The sequence below is a fragment of the Oncorhynchus nerka genome, linkage group LG27 (assembly GCF_034236695.1).
Source record: "Oncorhynchus nerka isolate Pitt River linkage group LG27, Oner_Uvic_2.0, whole genome shotgun sequence".
Taxonomy (NCBI): Eukaryota; Metazoa; Chordata; class Actinopteri; order Salmoniformes; family Salmonidae; genus Oncorhynchus; species Oncorhynchus nerka.
In genome coordinates this window covers 67,794,143-67,811,642 of record NC_088422.1, presented here as the reverse complement: position 1 = coordinate 67,811,642, position 17,500 = coordinate 67,794,143, and the positions used below count along the sequence as shown (strand labels likewise).

General features: G+C 45.4%; 1 protein-coding gene across 1 annotated transcript in view; it reads right to left on the bottom strand.

Moving 5' to 3' along the window:
* The window catches only part of LOC115112199 (potassium/sodium hyperpolarization-activated cyclic nucleotide-gated channel 3-like), a 100,304-nt gene that overhangs the window by 21,634 nt on the left and 61,170 nt on the right, over positions 1-17,500 (bottom strand). The window lies entirely within an intron of this gene.

Sequence of the window (17,500 nt, the reverse complement as noted above, 5' to 3'; positions counted from 1 at the left end):
GGAGAGAGAGAAACCTGTTACCTCCAGAGAGACATCACTAATGACAGTGGGTAGTGACTGGCTCCCTGAGAATCAGACCCCTGTTATGAGGTGCCCGCAGCAGTGCCTGAAGAGAAACATTAGTGCAGCTTACAAAATGGCACCCTATTCCCTATAGTGCCCTGGGTCCTGGTCAAAAGTAGTGCACTATATAGGGAATAGGGTGCCATTTTGAAGGCAAGCCGGGCCTGTCCAGTCGAAGGAAGCGGGTCACTCAACGTGAGCGCACAGTGCTCAACGGGCTCACTGCTGTCACTATTGACGCACACACACACACACACACACACACACACACACACACACACACAAAAAAAAACACACGTCAAGGCAGAAAAGGGGAGGGAGCCAGCTAATGAAATAATGCTCGCTCTCGCTTCATGGAAGAGCAACAACTGCAACAACTCTCTTTTTCTCTGCCTGTCTCTACCTCTCTTTCTCTCTCTCCATCTCTCTCTAGCTCTGTCTCTAAATCGGTCTTTTCAATCCCCTCTCTGCTCTCCTTTTCAACACTCTCTTTTCCGACTGACGTCTTTATAATTCTGACCTCCGCTCAGCTTTCACTTCTGTCTTTCACCTCTTCCTCAGATGTAGACAAGTCTCTGTCCGTCTGGATCAAGCCAGAGGCTCCTGAGCCTGCCTTCCGAATCACATTTCTCCTCCTCCATCTCCTCGCCCTCCTCTCCTCTACAGAATGAAGGACAGTCTGGAGCCCGAGTGTGAGCCTGTGCATGCCGATGATGCCGAGCGGTCGACCGTGACCAGTCACCTCCAAAATGGTAGCAGGCGCAGGAGCAGGAGCACGGTTGCTATTTAACGTGTTGCATCCCGTGATCAAGTTCAAGGCATACACACACACACACGCAAGCACATGTACACACACACACACACACACCTAAACAAATACTCATGCACACACACAGATGTGCGCACCCACACACACAACACCAACAACAGACACAGAGGAGTTCAAGGGTCGACCGTCTGAATTAGGATGATGTAGCTGAAAGTGAAAGGTGGAGTTTGATAGCAAACCACACTCAGATATAGACACTAAATGCACCTTACAAAAGACCTCGAAACAACATGGTCAGAACTGAGGGATCCTATTCCTTTAATCCTGGTTATTGCATAATTCATATATAAAATAGCAGTATTAACAATGCAGAGTGCTGTGAAAATCGATGAGAAACGTGAATCTGGAAAACTAAATGATAGGACTTCAAAAGAAGAAAGAGAGGCAGAAAAAACATGAAGATATTCATTCCCGGAGCATCTGAGAGATGAATTCTAAGCCCTGCCATGAGCTAAGCATTTTAATCTATCTCTTATCAGGAAGTCTATTCAAATGAAATCCCTTGGTATAAATTTGAACATTTACTGATCTGATGATGAACCAGAATGATTCTAGAAAAAGAGCCACATTCTTCCTCTCCTTCAGAGAACAAGTCCTCCTGTCCAATCCTGTCCAACACAATGAGAAAGTCCTCCTGTGGTACTCCTAAGCATCAGCCTCATTGGGTTGTGAAGTCAAAATGTGAGCTTGTTTGAAATGTGAGCTTGTTTGTGATCCTCTACTGAAGCTTACATGTGTAACCTGCCTGTCTGTCTTTCTCTGTAACCTGTCTGTCTGTCTTTCTCTGTAACCTGCCTGTCTGTCTTTCTCTGTAACCTGTCTGTCTGTCTGTCTTTCTCTGTAACCTGCCTGTCTGTCTTTCTCTGTAACCTGTATGTCTGTCTTTCTCTGTAACCTGCCTGTCTGTCTTTCTCTGTAACCTGCCTGTCTGTCTTTCTCTGTAACCTGCCTGTCTGTCTTTTTCTCTGTAACCTGTCTGTCTGTCTTTCTCTGTAACCTGTCTGTCTGTCTTTCTCTGTAACCTGCCTGTCTGTCTTTCTCTGTAACCTGTCTGTCTGTCTTTCTCTGTAACCTGCCTGTCTGTCTGTCTTTCTCTGTAACCTGTCTGTCTGTCTTTCTCTGTAACCTGTATGTCTGTCTTTCTCTGTAACCTGCCTGTCTGTCTTTCTCTGTAACCTGCCTGTCTGTCTTTCTCTGTAACCTGTCTGTCTGTCTTTCTCTGTAACCTGTCTGTCTGTCTTTCTCTGTAACCTGTCTGTCTGTCTTTCTCTGTAACCTTTCTGTCTGGCTTTCTCTGTAACCTGCCTGTCTGTCTTTCTCTGTAACCTTTCTGTCTGTCTTTCTCTGTAACCTGTCTGTCTGTCTTTCTCTGTAACCTGTCTGTCTGTCTTTCTCTGTAACCTGCCTGTCTGTCTTTCTCTGTAACCTGCCTGTCTGTCTTTCTCTGTAACCTGTCTGTCTGTCTTTCTCTGTAACCTGTCTGTCTGTCTTTCTCTGTAACTTGTCTGTCTGTCTTTCTCTGTAACCTGTCTGTCTGTCTTTCTCTGTAACCTGCCTGTCTGTCTTTCTCTGTAACCTGCCTGTCTGTCTTTCTCTGTAACCTGTCTGTCTGTCTTTCTCTGTAACCTGTCTGTCTGTCTTTCTCTGTAACCTGTCTGTCTGTCTCTGTAACCTGCCTGTCTGTCTTTCTCTGTAACCTGCCTGTCTGTCTTTCTCTGTAACCTGTCTGTCTGTCTTTCTCTGCCCTGTTGACATCTCGCTGTGGGAACGGGGAAGCATCAGATTTATCACAGACAATTGCTCCGTTTCAACGACGACAAGGATTTAGGTTTTCTTGTTGTCTTCTAACCTCCTTTATTCCCATAAAACACTGTCATTGCGGAATTCATCCATTTATCCATGGCTTTGTAATGCAATACAATGTGATTCCCCTCAGCATGAAAGGGCATTAGCCAAGTGAGAAAAAACAGTGGCTTTGAAGATAATTCCCTGTTTGTGTTGTGAATTACTAGCACATACATTCTTAGAGAAAAAAGTGTTATCTAGAACCTAAAAGGGTTATTCTGCTGTCGCCATAGGAAAACCCTTTGAAGAACCATTTTTGGTTCCACGTATAACGCTTTTGGTTCCAGTTCAGTTAGAACAGTTTTGGGAAGGGTTCTCCTATGGGGACCACCGAAGAACGCTCTTGTAATCCTTTTTGCTAAGGGTGAAGCGACCGCATAGCCACAGCCACCATCTCTCTCTATCTCTCTCTCTGGAGCCCAGGGGAGGACACACAGTGGACTAGGGAACACGCCACTAGGGGATGGATCTCTCTTGAGGAAGTGATGTCGCTGATAACGCCCAGCGTGACAGGAAATGATGTTATATCCTCGTAGCCATCACTTCACTAACAGAAGGAACCTTGCTTCTCTTCTTCTGCTACTTAGATAAATCCAATCATTGTCAGTACTGAGAAGCTAATCAGGTCTCCAGGGCATCCACTTTCTAACCGTAAACCTCTGTCAATTCAATCCAACACTCTGTTCCCACGAGAGAAAGGGATTTAGAGCCGTTGATGCTTTTTACTGCACAATCCTTCCCTCACTCTCTCATCTCGCTCTCCCCACTCTCTACCATCTCTTCCTCTCTCCAATGGCCCTACTGTGCTCTCTCACCTTCTTCCTTCTATTACTCTCTATGTCTCTGGCTATGTCCCTCTGCACTCTTAGGTGCTATCTAGAACCAAAAAGGTTTCTGCGGGTGTCCCCATGGGAGAACCCTTTTAATAAAAAAAAAGATGTCTCTGTCTTTCCCAAAAGAGATGTCAGCCACTTAATTATAATTTCTAAACATTTCTTTGTCTCCCCCTTCTCTGACTCCCTCTCTCCATCCTTGCCTCCTATATGAGTACGGTAGACACAGTGTTCATTGAAGCCTTGAACATCGGCAACCTGACACCCCCATTCAGAGCTCTCTACAAGGCAACAGAAAATAAAGGAGCATATAACACTGGCTACACTTCTGATGTGATCTGAATGTTCTGTGTTAAAGGAGAGCTCTAAGTGCGCCATGAAATTTCAATTCACTTTCGTGCCATTATCATGTGGAGGTAGTCTAGATGTAATTGAATTCAGGGCTGTGAGAGCAGAGCAGTCAATGGCAGCAGAAACAGAAGTTAATCCAGCAGCCAGTGACTGTGAGACAGCCTGTAAAGGAGGATAAGTGATGCTGGCGGGGTGACTCCTAGACATTTGAGTGTTTCTGGACTCTACAGAGGTATGTTATCTGTGTCCTCTACAGTGTTGTAACTCATATTCTCGGCATGCCTGTGATATGGTAGCTTCACTCTTGTAATTGGCTATTTTCATAACCAGGGAGGGGGTGTTCAGGGACGTTTGGGAATCCTAACCATTTACATAGCTATGACAAAGAATTGGTAAAGAATATTCAGATTTACCCAATGCAGCCTCCCGAGTGGCGCAGCGGTCTAAAGCATTGCATCTCAGTGCTAGAGGCATCACTACAGAGCCGGGTTCGAGCCGGGCTGTGTCGCAGCCGGCCGTGACCGGGAGACCCATGAGGCGGATCACAATTGGCCCAGTGTTGTCCGGGTTAGGTGAGGGTTTGGCCGGCTGGGATGTCCTTGTCCCATCGTGCTCTAGTGACTCCTTGTGGCGGCCGAGCGCATGCATGCTGACTTCAGGTTACCAGCTGTACGGTGTTTCCTCTGACACATTGAAGGGCCTTGCTTCTGGGTTAAGTGAGCAGTGTGTCAAGAAGCAGTGGGTCCTGTTTTGGAGGACGCATGGCTCTCGACTTTCGCCTCTCCTGAGTCTGTATGAGAGTTGCCACGATGGGACAAGACTGTAACTACTAATTGGAAACAACAAAATAATAATACATTCAGTGTATTGATGTGTATTATTGATGTGCATTTCCCCAATGCACTATTCAGTATTCAATATATATATTATATTACCTTCCTCATTGTGTTTTTTACAAGCTGTGAAAATATATGATCAAGCAGCTTGCATTTTTAAGGGGTACCTCGGAGCCAATTTCAGAGCCTTAACTCAGCAGTAAGACGTTTCTCTGAGGAGTGGTAAAGAGGGGACTTTAACCTCCTTCAGATTAACACCCCCAGCCAGACCCAGGCTAATGACAACAGCTTGTGCAAGACACAAGTCCCTCAACTTGTCCACAGCTGTACTCTTAGGAAAAAAAGGTGCTATCTAGAACCTAAAAGGATTCTTCGGCTGACCCCATAGGAGATCCCTTTGAAGAACCATTTTTGGTTCCAGATAGAACCCTTTCGGTTCCAGGTAGAACCCTTTTGGGTTATATGTAGAACCCTTTCCACAGAGAGTTCTTCATGAACCCCAAAAATGGGTTCTACCTTCAACCAAAAAAGGGTCTCCTATAGGGACAGTTTAGAAACCCTATTGGAAACCTTTTTCTACGAGTGTAGGCTGATGTATGTCCTTGGTTTGATTGTCTTTCATTAAATAGCAGAAAACAAATCATTCAGGCGACATGCATACCGGTTATAGACTATTGGGATATTGTCTATATGAATGCAGCTGCCACTGTATTGAAGGCATTGGATGCAGTTTATCATAGTGCACTAGGTTTTATTATGGATGATAGGTGCAGTACACTGCCTTCTTTCTGTATCAGAAAGTAGGCTGGCCCTCTTTGAAATCGTGTAGATTAATGCATTGCACTCTTCTTGGTTAAAAAAAGCACTCCTGCATAAATTTCCCCCGTACCTTACTTCATTGTTAATTTATAGACGTACGAGATACCAGACCCGGCCTCAGGGAGGGATAACTCTGGAGATCCCTTCGATCTACACTGAGTTAGGTAAATCTGCATTTAGTTTTTTTAACCTGACTTGTGGAATAATCTGCAAGGCTCTCTAAAGTTGGATGACTTGGTGTCACTAGGGCAATTCAAAAGGCTGACTGAGGACCTTTTTACTGAAGAATGTGTTTTCTATGATTTTGTTTTGCTTTCAGTGTATTGATGTGAATATTGATGTGTATTATTGATGTGTATAGTGATAACGATGTTTTTGATGTGTGTTACTGATGTTTAGAAACTGGGTGGTTCGAGCCCTGAATGCTGATTGGCTGACAGGTGGTATATCAGATCGTATACCACGGGTATGACAAAACATTTATTTTTAGTCCTCTACATAAGGCACCTCAGGGGTTTGTGGTATATGGCCAATATACTACGGCTAAGGGCTGTATCCAGGCACTACATGTTGCGTTATGCATAAGAACAGCCCTCATACCACACTCCCTCGTGCCTTCTGGCTAAAGTATAGTGTATATTGATGTGTATTGATGTTTCTGATGTGTATGCAGGGCTCACCTGAGAAAGAGAACTTGGTCTCAGCATGACTCCCTGTCAAAATAAAGGTTAAATAAAATTGTATGAGCTCTCTACCTTATTCCCTTTCTCCCACACCAGGGGTAGGAAACTAGTTCCAGCCGCCGGCCGATTGTTGTCGGAGTGGATGGTCGGGGGTCCATAACATCTTTATAATCATTTGAACACTGCAAATTGAGCCCAAAAAGAGATTGTGTTTGAAAATAACAATAATTTCCTACTTTCATTACATTGACATACGATCGCGTCTCTTTTTTTATTCGTGGGAACACTTGGGAACGGATTTCCTAAATTAAACTCATTTGAGCTTAATTCCTGGTGATTTTACAGTCTTTTTTTGTATTACCAAAACTAAAATTGCCAAGTTGCTCTCTCCCTCCCTCCCTCCCTCCCCCTCCCTCGCTCCCTTCCTTAACCCATTTAATCCATCAGTCACAATAGTGAGATAAATGTTACATTTGTACTGTGTCTTCATTTTGAATAAATTGAGTTTGTGATGCTTGTGGTATATGATAATATCTTAGAGGTCATATTTGTGACCAATGGGAAAATACAGTGGCTCCACTTTATACAGTGCATTCGGAAAGTATTTCAACCCCTTGACTTTTTACACTTTCTGTTACGTTACAGCTGTATTCTAAAATTGATTAAACTATATTTTTCCTCAACCAATCTAGATTTTGCTCTGACATGTACTGTCCATTGTGGGACCTTACTGTATATTGACAGATGTGTGCCTTTCCAAATCATGTTCAATCAATTGGATTTAACACAGGTGGACTCCAATCAAGGTGTAGAAACATCTCGAAGGATGATCAATGGAAACAGGATGCACCTGAGCTAAAATTTGAGTCTTAAAGCAAAGGGTCTGAATACTTATGTAAATAAGGTATTTCTGTTTTTTTTTAATGTAATACATTTGAAACCATTTCTAAAAACCTGTTTTCACTTTATCATTATGGAGTATTGTGTGTAGATTGATTAGGTGAAAAAATGATTTAATCAATTTTAGAGTAAGGCTGTAAAGTAACAAAATGTGGAAAAAGGCAAGGGGTCTGAATACTGCTATATTTAATCATAGCAGATTATTTCTTTTTTCAGTAGATTGAAGTTGAGTTGGGTTATGGATAAATTAGATCAAGATGATCTTACAGATCATTTTACCATTATCCATTAGCCTTTACATGCATTTAAATCAATGATTTGGACTGTACAACTTCATATTCTGTTAGTTTAGGGGGAATTGGTTATGTACAGACCCATAAACTGAATAAGTAAAAAAATTAACAAATATGTTATGTCAATAAATTTGTTAAGTGTCTCCTGCACAATGGTAGACCTGGTTTATCAGATTATTGGGACATAGCCACAGGTGTAAACCTGGTTCATGTGGGTTTTTGGGCTGAGATATTCAGGTGTAGATCTAGTTATTGGGACTCAGTCAAAGGTGTAGGCCTGGTTTACAGACGTACTGGAGCTGAGGTGCAGGGGAAGTCCTGGTTTACAGTTTGAGTTTTCAGGCTTCGGCACATTTAGATCTGGCTTAGTTGACTAATTAGGTTCAAGCACAGGTGCACACTTTGTAGGTATGTAAACTGGAACTGAAGTACAGCTGTCGACCTGGTTTGGTTTTTATGAATATCGGGGCTGAAATGCAGAAGTACACCTATGGTTATGACAATTGGAGCTGACATGTAGTAGTAGACCTGTTTGAAAAAAAATCTATATTGAGTTAGATGTGCAGGTGTATACCTGGTCTGTAAGAATAGTGGGGCTGAAGTACATGTGTAGACCTAGTTTGTATGAATGCTGATGCTTGTGCACTGGGGTTGACTGGTTTTATGAGTATGCCCATGGATTTACCTGGTTTATATGAGTAATGAGGTGTAAGGATACAGAAGGCTCATACAGGTATGGGTGTGGATGGTCTATTGCCTATTGCCCATTCACATTCTTTCTGGCAAAACGTTTGTGGTAAGAAAAAGGTTAATGGGGCTGGGGCACATGTGTTATACCCCTTTACTATGAGGGCACAGGACTTAGATATACAAATAACAGGGTTGGAATGTGCAGTGAATAGCTGAATATAGGTTCCTGTTGGTGACTTGGGGAATACAGGCCTAAAGAAAGTGGGTAACAGGGCTGAGATAGGCAAGTAACAGGGCTGAGATAGGCAGGTAACAGGGAGGATGTGTACTGGCAAAGGAACTAGGGTTTATAAGTAACAAATAGGGCATTTAGGGCTAAGATATGGGTGTATGATTTAGGGCTATGAAATGGGTGTATTTGGGAAGAAATGGGTTAATGTACAAAGCACAGTTCCAGTGAATGCACAGTACCCGAGGAGGAACGATGACTGTTTCATTGAATAGTTCTGATAGGGGGATTTTAAGTTGGGAAGAAGAGAACAGAGGGTCTCTGGAGCCTCAGTAGCATCCAGGACTAATCAGCTTCAGGACCTTCTTCCATCAGTCCTTCCCCAAAGAGACCCTACCTCATTTTTTATTTTTTTAAATTTTATTTACCTAGGTAAATCAGTTAATAACAGTTATTTACAATGACGGCCTACCAAAAGGGGAAAGGCCTCCTGCGGGGACGGGTGCCTGGGATAAAAAATATATATATATATAAATACAGGACAAAACACACATCACAATAAGAGAGACAACACATCTCTTCATTCAAAGACTCAATCATGGACACTCTTACTGACAGTTGTGGCTGCGTTGTGTGATGTATTGTTGTATCTACCTTTGTGCTGTTGTCTGTGCCCAATAACAGAGGTGTGGACTCGAGTCACATGACTTGGACTCGAGTCATAAATATGATGACTTGCAACTCGACTTTGACTTTAACTCAAATGACTCGTGACTTGACTTGGACTTGAGCCTTATGACTCGACCTGACTTGATACCCTCCCCAGCCCAAATATAAAAATGATGCTATTAAAAAAAGTGTGCAGCATCAACTCTTCATTTAACAGATTACAGTTTGAATCAGACTGCAGCCAATCAAATTGTGCCAGCTGAGAGAAAGTCGCGCGTGGCATTGCAGAGGAACGTCGGCTGGTGAATTCAGATGGAGCCCTTGGAAAGATGATACCCAAAATTATTATTTTCGGATATAACGACTACGCTATATCAACAAAGAACAGATTGCAACTTGCAAAACTTGCAGGAAGTAAATTACAGACGGAGGCGCAACAACTTCCAACTTTGTTCAACATTTGAAGCTGCACAAACAACGGTAAGTCGTGGCTGATATAGCCGACAGCTATATATTTTATTACTTTACTGGTGTATCATGTAGGCTAACGCAAAGTTAAATCAATGAGCCTTCTCACAGTCAGTCAGTGCGGGAACGTGATCATTGCACCCTGGCTAGGCAGTTGGGCGGGTCGAGAGTTTCAAGTTTCAAGTTTCCTGCCATCCAGGACCTATATAATAGGCGTCAGAGGAAAGCCCATAAAATTGTCAGAGACTCCAGTCACCCAAGTTATAGACTGTTCTCTCTGCTACCGCACGGCAAGCGGTACCGGAGCACCAAGTGTAGGACCAAAAGGCTCCTCAACAGCTTCTACCCCCAAGCCATAAGACTGCTGAACAATTCATAAAATTTACATTGACCACCCTCCCTTTTGTACACTGCTGCTACTCACTGTTTGTTTGTTACCTATGCATAGTCACTTCACCCCCACCTACATGTACAAATGACCTCAACCAGCATGTATCCCCGCACACTGACTCGATGTCGGTGCCCCCTGTATATAGCCTCATTATTGTTATTCTTATTGTGTTACTCTTTTATTTGATTTTACTTGGTAAATATTTTCTTTTCTTGAACTGCACTGTTGGTTAAGGGCTTGTTAGTAAGCATTTCGCAGTAAAGTCTACACTTGTTGTATTCGGCGCATGTGACAAATAAAGTTTGATTTGATTTGAAACCAAGTCTAGATTTAACTTTAGCCTGCAGCTTTGATATGTGCTGAGAGAAGGACAGTGCACCATCTAGCCATACTCCCAAGTACTTGTATGAGGTGACTACCTCAAGCTCTAAACCCTCAGAGGTAGTAATCACACCTGTGGGAAGAGGGGCATTCTTCTTACCAAACCACATGTCCTTTGTTTTGGAGGTGTTCAGAACAAGGTTAAAGGTAGAGAAAACTTGTTGGACAATAAGAAAGCTTTGATGTAGAGCATTTAACACAAACTCCAGGGAGGGGCCAGCTGAGTATAAGACTGTATCATCTGCATATAAATGGATGAGAGAGTTTCTACTGCCTGAGCTATGTTGTTGATGTAAATTGAGAAGAGTGTGGGGTCTAGGATCGAGACTTGGGGTACTCCCTTGGTGGCAGGCTGTGGCTGAGACAGCAGATGTTCTGACTTTATACACGGCACTCTTTGAGTGAGGTAGTTAGCAAACCAGCCCAAAGACCCCTCAGAGACACCAATACTCCTTAGTCGGCCCACAAGAATGGAATGGTCTACCGTATCAAAAGCTTTGGCCAAGTCAATAAAAATTGCAGCACAATATTGCTTAGAATCAAGGGCAATGGTGACATCATCGAGGACCTTTAAGGTTGCAGTGACACGTCCATAACCTGAGCGGAAACCAGATTGCATACCCGAGAGAATAATTGCCAAGTGTTAATTAGAGATTTACATGGGAGGGGCTAGGGCTGGACACTGTGCACCATGCACTCACTGTCATTTGCTTCTAAAGCCATTTGGGGCTGCTGGCATGTCACAACCCGCTGCTTAGCTCCCAACAACACAAGCCCCTTCTGGGGTTCCCAGGCTACTCTCAGAATCATTACCCAACACCGCCAAGAACAGATAGGATACAAACAAACGAACACAGACACTTAGCAGCAGTGGAAACCCAGAATGCTGTTGTGTGCCTTGCCATCGCAACACTACAGTACCCCCAGATGTCATGTGACATGATTCACATCAGCAGAATCCCCCCCCCCTTTCCTCCTCTTCCCAGTTTAGTGAGGGATTAACCAGTGAAGAGACACACTGGGCTTTGGCCTGCCTGGGTTCTGGCCTGCCTGGGTTCTGGCCTGCCTGGGCTCTGGCCTGCCTGGGCTCTGGCCTGCCTGCCAAACCGCAATGCAGATAGATGTACTGTCAGGGATTTACCATGGTGACTGCCGGCCACCATTTTGTCATTTACTGAAGTTGAGAGAAAATAAGTGACTGGGGAGAGAGGGAGAGTGCGTACTATGCTGTATACTGAGAATGGTGTGATCGTGATGACCTGGGAATAGTAAACGGTTTGGGGGTCAAGATTCTCACTGTCCTGATGCCATAGGACTAGCTTGAGGAATTGACTAAATACCCATCATGATAATGGAAATAACTACATGCTAACACCAAACAAATCAAGGGTTTAGAAAGGTCTCGTTTTTCTGATATCTTTGTAGGAAAATGAGAAAAAAAATCCCACTGGTTTCTCTCACTTCCACTGTTACATGGGGTTACATGAGGTTACAGACATGCAGTCGGGGAGGGAAACAGGCATATGCACAGTCCCATAAAGATGTGCCGCTGCCTGTGCCCTCAATCTGGAGAGATGAAATTCCCTTTGTGTGATATGGGTCTCAACCTGCCTTAGCTGTGATGCTGGAATCCATGGGGAAATCTGGAGATCTACCCTTTCCAACTCACACCTTAAGATATTGTAGGCTAGCAGAGACACATGCACGGAGCACGGTAATACTGGGGGTTTGGAGGGAGGGAAGGGGTGAGCTGAGGAACAATCTCATGCACATCATATTCCCTTTGTGGGATTGAGGGGGGACAGAGGGACAGGGGGAGGCACCGAGTGCGACACCACCTGGGATGCGCACCCCTCCAGGGAATTCTCAAAATGTTGCGACGCTACAAAATAAAGAGAAAAAAAGAAATACTTGAATGATAAAATCAGCAGAAAGCATTTTCCCTTTTGACTTTGTTTTGCGCTGATTCCGTAAGAACTGATTGTCAGATTGTTGTTGGCTAATATGGGGGGAAAAAACTTTGCTTCTCAAATAAATCAAAAGTTTATCTCCTATCTGGTTCCAGTGTCACAGTTCAAGCCACAGCATTTGAGAGTATGATAACTCAGGTTCTCCACTTTGTACCAGTTACCAGAGTTCCTGCTTCCTTTCAAGAGCTCATTTAAGCTTGCTTGCTAGCGTCTGACAGCCTGCCGTTTATCACATGGAGGCACATTGTAATAACTCTCTATTCACAGCAGATTATACCCAGGCTTTCTGATGATCATTTTATTTCCGTCTTTGAGGAGCATTGCAAACGTCCCTCCCATCTTCCTTCTGGAACATACTTCTGAACTCTTCACAGATTCGCCTCTCTCTCTCACTCTCTCACACTCTCTCACGCTCTTTCTCTATCACTCTCTCACTCACTCTCCCTCTCACCCCCCCCCCCCCTTCACTCTCTGCCAGAGGGGATATACTCAGACTGTGTTTCTTGGCCAAGTTAAACTGTTACCAGTATGTCACCTAAAGATCATCACCATACCCTTCAGCAGATGACCTCTCATCTTGCCCAATGTCCTTATATCCCTGTCTGTATACATGCCTGTCTGTATACATCCCTGTCTGTATTACATCCCTGTCTGTATACATCCCTGTCTGTATACATCCCTGTCTGTATACATCCCTGTCTGTATACATGCCTGTCTGTATACATCCCTGTCTGTATACATCCCTGTCTGTATACATCCCTGTCTGTATTACATCCCTGTCTGTATACATCCCTGTCTGTATACATCCCTGTCTGTATTACATCCCTGTCTGTATACATCCCTGTCTGTATACATCCCTGTCTGTATACATCCCTGTCTGTAAACATCCCTGTCTGTATACATTCCCTCTATGTAGCTACCTGTAGCCCCTCCCTTCCTCCCTATGCTCTAATGACTGTAGGAGCCTGTGAATCTGGTCAGAGCCAGAGGGAGGAAGGGAGACAGCTAACTGGGCAGATAAATGTGGCGTGTTGTGTCGTTTGGCTCTGCTTCCCACTCCTCTCCTCTGTCCTGGTTTCACTCACTGAGCTGAGGCCCCCAGTCTCCTGTGTCCTCTCCTCTCTGTGTAAATGGGAAGGAAGCCTGAACACTGTCCCCTTGGGGTGATCGTGCCTGTTGGTCCACGCCAACAGCAGAACAGAGCAATTCCACACATAAAGCAGAGTTCTGTCAGAACATAGGCCCACAGACCAACAGTTTAACAGTCCACACGCGTACTGTAGCAATGATGCCCTTCTATCCTGCACCTTTCTGTCCTGCTCACTTCAAATCTGCAGGCTGATCCCAAAGCGAGAGCCTCACCCTGCAGAGCTACCTGCCCTACCCTCACTGCTAATGTGACAACGTAGAACCACACCCTGTTCTCCAATCTAAGCCTCTGGTAGGACAGAGCCAGTGTGATGACTGGGCGAGTTTGTCCATTGGCTGCTGGTGCAGTGTCAGCTGGTTTCTCTCTAGGCTGGAGGCCCCAGAGACAGAACAGAAACAGCTGTGCTCTTCCATGACACAGATCAGATGGCCAACAACTGGAGTGGATTCTACAGGCCTGGATCCTTTTGTTACACAACACTAACACACACTGACCTAAAAGGCCAATCACATTGTCTGTCTGTCTTTCTAGCATACTAACTAGAGAGACCAGCCAACATGTCCTGGCCACTACATCGAACACTGCTTGACCTTCAGCACAGCAGTACAGTGGGCGCTAATGGTGGAACTGTCTGGTGTCCAGCTACAGCCTCTAACTACACCATGTAGTGGAACTGTCTGGTGTCTAGCTACAACCTCTAACTACACCATGTAGTGGAACTGTCTGGTGTCTACCTACAGCCTCTAACTACACCATGTAATGGACCTGCCTGGTGTCTAGCTACAGCCTCTAACTACTGGCTACAGTATCTGACTACGCCATGTGTCTGAAAGGTTGTAGTGAAACTGTCTGGTGTTTATCTAGTGTCAGAATACACCACTGAGACAATGAGCGACAGGAAGAAACAGAGAGAAACAGAGAGAAACAGAGAGAAACAGGGAGAAACAGGGAGAAACAGAGAGAAAGAGGTAGAAAGAGAGAAACAGGGAGAAACAGGGAGAGACAGGGAGAGACAGGGAGAGACAGGGAGAAACAGAGAGAAACAGGTAGAAACAGGAAGAGACAGGGAGAGACAGGGAGAGACAGGGAGAAAGAGAGAAACAGGGAGAGACAGGGAGAAAGAGAGAAACAGGGAGAAACAGGGAGAGACAGGGAAAAACAGAGAGAAACAGGGAGAAAGAGAGAAACAGGGAGAGCCAGGGAGAAACAGAGAGAAACAGGGAGAAACAGGAAGAGACAGGGAGAGACAGGGAGCGACAGGGAGAGACAGGGAGCGACAGGGAGAGACAGGGAGAGACAGGGAGCGTCAGGGAGAGACAGAGAGCGACAGGGAGAAACAGAGAGAAACAGGGAGAAAGAGAGAAACAGGGAGAGACAGGGAGAGACAGAGAGAAACAGGGAGAAACAGGGAGAAACAGAGAGAAACAGGGAGAAACAGGAAGAGACAGGGAGAGACAGGGAGCGACAGGGAGAGACAGGGACCGTCAGGGAGAGACAGGGAGAAACAGAGAGAAACAGAGAGAAACAGGGAGAAACAGAGAGAAACAGGGAGAAACAGGGAGAAAGAGAGAAACAGGGAGAAACAGAGAGAAACAGGGAGAAACAGAGAGAAACAGAGAGAAACAGATAGAAACAGGGAGAAAGAGAGAAACAGAGAGAAACAGGGAGAAACAGAGAGAAACAGGGAGAAACAGATAGAAACAGGGAGAAACAGGGAGAAACAGGGAGAAACAGGGAGAGACAGGGAGAAACAGAGAGAAACAGGGAGAAACAGAGAGAAACAGAGAGAAACAGAGAGAAACAGAGAGAGACAGAGAGAAACAGAGAGAAACAGGGAGAAACAGGGAGAAACAGAGAGAAACAGGGAGAAACAGAGAGAAACAGGGAGAAACAGAGAGAAACAGGGAGAGACAGGGAGAAACAGAGAGAAACAGGGAGAAACAGAGAGAAACAGGGAGAAACAGAGAGAAACAGGGAGAGACAGGGAGAGACAGGGAGAGACAGGGAGCGACAGAGAGAAACAGAGAGAAACAGGGAGAGACAGGGAGAGACAGGGAGCGACAGAGAGAAACAGAGAGAAACAGCGAGCGACAGGGAGAGACAGGGAGAAACAGGGAGAGACAGAGAGAAACAGTGAGAAACAGGGAGAGACAGGGAGAAAGAGAGAAACAGGGAGAAACAGGGAGAGACAGGGAGAGACAGGGAGCGACAGAGAGAAACAGAGAGAAACAGTGAGCGACAGGGAAAGACAGGGAGAAACAGCGAGAGACAGGGAGAGACAGAGAGAAACAGGGAGAAACAGGGAGAAACAGAGAGAAACAGGAAGAGACAGGGAGAGACAGGGAGCGACAGGGAGAGACAGGGACCGTCAGGGAGAGACAGGGAGAAACAGAGAGAAACAGAGAGAAACAGGGAGAAACAGAGAGAAACAGGGAGAAACAGAGAGAAACAGGGAGAAAGAGAGAAACAGGGAGAAACAGAGAGAAACAGGGAGAAACAGAGAGAAACAGAGAGAAACAGATAGAAACAGGGAGAAAGAGAGAAACAGAGAGAAACAGGGAGAAACAGAGAGAAACAGGGAGAAACAGATAGAAACAGGGAGAAACAGGGAGAGACAGAGAGAAACAGGGAGAAACAGGGAGAGACAGGGAGAAACAGAGAGAAACAGGGAGAAACAGAGAGAAACAGAGAGAAACAGAGAGAAACAGAGAGAGACAGAGAGAAACAGAGAGAAACAGGGAGAAACAGGGAGAAACAGAGAGAAACAGGGAGAAACAGAGAGAAACAGGGAGAAACAGAGAGAAACAGGGAGAGACAGGGAGAAACAGAGAGAAACAGGGAGAAACAGAGAGAAACAGGGAGAAACAGAGAGAAACAGGGAGAGACAGGGAGAGACAGGGAGAGACAGGGAGCGACAGAGAGAAACAGAGAGAAACAGGGAGAGACAGGGAGAGACAGGGAGCGACAGAGAGAAACAGAGAGAAACAGCGAGCGACAGGGAGAGACAGGGAGAAACAGGGAGAGACAGAGAGAAACAGTGAGAAACAGGGAGAGACAGGGAGAAAGAGAGAAACAGGGAGAAACAGGGAGAGACAGGGAGAGACAGGGAGCGACAGAGAGAAACAGAGAGAAACAGCGAGCGACAGGGAAAGACAGGGAGAAACAGCGAGAAACAGCGAGAAACAGAGAGAAACAGAGAGAAACAGGGAGAGACAGGGAGCGACAGGGAGAGACAGGGAGAGACAGGGAGAGACAGAGAGAAACAGGGAGAGACAGGGAGAGACAGGGAGCGACAGAGAGAGACAGAGAGAGACAGGGAGAGACAGGGAGAGACAGGGAGAGACAGGGAGAGACAGCGAGCGACAGGGAGAGACAGCGAGCGACAGGGAGAGACAGGGAGAAACAGCGAGAAACAGGGAGAGACAGGGAGAGACAGCGAGCTATGGAAGGCAGCATCCAGACAGACCGTGCTTAATTACTGGAGCACACAGAAAGATAAATGGGAAAACCCATACTTAAATATTTATTGCAATTTATAGTGCTAATGTTCCTCCAGGCAGACAGAGAGTGGGGAGAATGGGGAGAGGATTCTGAGAGATGTGGGATGGGGCAGGAGGCTCTGGCACAATGGGAAGGCGGCAGCAGGGTGGCATGATGGCTGAGAATGGCCCCTGCTCCACATGCTGATCTGTGGTGAAGAGTCCCAGTTGGGCCACCTGTTAATAAGCCTAATATTATTGGCAGCAAGCGGAGCACCTCTGAAGCAGGAGAGCAGACTAGACTGAGCACTGAGCTGGGACGGCTGTCTGCTCCCCTCTAGTTCAACAGGAATTCTGCATCCACAGCAATCGTCATGCTGCCAGTCCACATCCATAGCACAGCAGTTTGGTGGTTGTATCTATCTGGAGCCCACATTTGACGCCAGTCTCCTGCCCCCATTGATCCCTCCTCCAGGTATGAAGGACAGTCTCTAGATTTTTCAAACACCCACGCAAATATACAATGTCTCAGTGCACACATTACAGTAAGCAGACTCTCGCTCACACACACATACAGTGGGTATCCAGAGACACTGGTTGGCTCTGCTGATTCTGACCTGA